The sequence below is a fragment of the Solanum stenotomum genome, chromosome 10, assembly GCF_019186545.1.
Source record: "Solanum stenotomum isolate F172 chromosome 10, ASM1918654v1, whole genome shotgun sequence".
Taxonomy (NCBI): domain Eukaryota; kingdom Viridiplantae; phylum Streptophyta; class Magnoliopsida; order Solanales; family Solanaceae; genus Solanum; species Solanum stenotomum.
In genome coordinates this window covers 6,070,356-6,071,738 of record NC_064291.1, presented here as the reverse complement: position 1 = coordinate 6,071,738, position 1,383 = coordinate 6,070,356, and positions in this window count along the sequence as shown.

The following is a 1,383-nucleotide window of genomic DNA, read 5'->3' as shown; positions in this document are numbered from 1 at the left end:
CCGAGTTTGCCCAATTCCGACCTTGGAGTAAAAAGTTATACCCGAAATATTGAAGCACTGTCAGGCTGAAGAAAAGGGCGAACTAAGACTGGAAGGGGCAAAAATGTTTTAAGTTAAGACTTTATGGGTCGTTAGTCCTTTTCCAAAATTGACCCTATGCTATTTTATTCTTTTCCTAGCAACTATAAGACCTTTTTATGACTTAATTCCTTTCATTTAAGTCACTCCTCTTAGAATTAAAAAGAAACCCATCTCCTTCCATGTATTTCTTTCAAGTTCAAGGAAGAAGAAGGGTCTAGGGTTTCAATTGGAGGCTTCTTTCATCAATTTTCGTGGGCTTTCTCAATATTAAGGTATGGGGACTCTTCATCTTTGATTCCTTCTTCAATCAAAGAGTCAATTCAAAAGATTTCAAAGTTGTTCAAAAACTCAAAAACAAACCTAAATTCAATTCTAGCATGGATTCTTGCATTAAATGATTCTAAATGATGATTTATGTTATTTTTAATGATTATTGATGGTTTTAAGAAAGAAATCTTTATAAACCCATGTCTTCTCAAATTTTCTAAATATGGCCTAAAGTGGGTCTATTGATTTTGAGTATTTGATGAAGGATTATTGAGTGGTTAGATGTGGGCTGTTCTTATATGATCTGAACTATGTTGAATTTTTGGAAATTGTTATTTAATTGTATAATGTGAAGTAGTAGCCTTGAATGGTTATAAATTGGGATTTAGCCTTTATGTTGGTTATTGGACATTGTTTAGCTTAACTTGTATAGTTGAATATTGTTATTATCATTGTTATTGTATTGTAAATTGTTGGAATATGAGAATGATGAATATAGCTATGGAAAGAGGGTAAGTTGACCTAACTTGATAAATATTGTATAATTGGCATGGAATTAAGTATTGTGACTTATGGCCTTTGAAAGGTGGTAAGATGGCTTGATCTCTTAATATTGCTATAATTGCTTCTTAGGTTAGATTCACCTTTGGTTGAAGTGTTGCTTGTTTCTTTTGAATTATGATTGTGGCCATGAAGGGCATTGTATGAGTATTGTTGTATTATTGTGTTCATATATATAAACGAGGCTATATGTAAAGTCCTATAAGAAGCTATATGTAAAGTTTTATGTGAAGCTATATGTGAAGGTATGATGTGAATGAGTTTTATGTGAAGCTATATGTGAAGGTATGATGTGAATGAGTTTTATGTGGAGCTATATGTGAAGGTATGGTGTGAATGAGTTTTATGTGATCTTGTGATGATCCTATGTAAAGTGGATAGCATTGTGAGTTAAAGTATGACTTCTCATGATGTATATATGAAATGATGTTGGATTATGAAGTATCCTTAGATGATAATGATGTGACTTGGTTG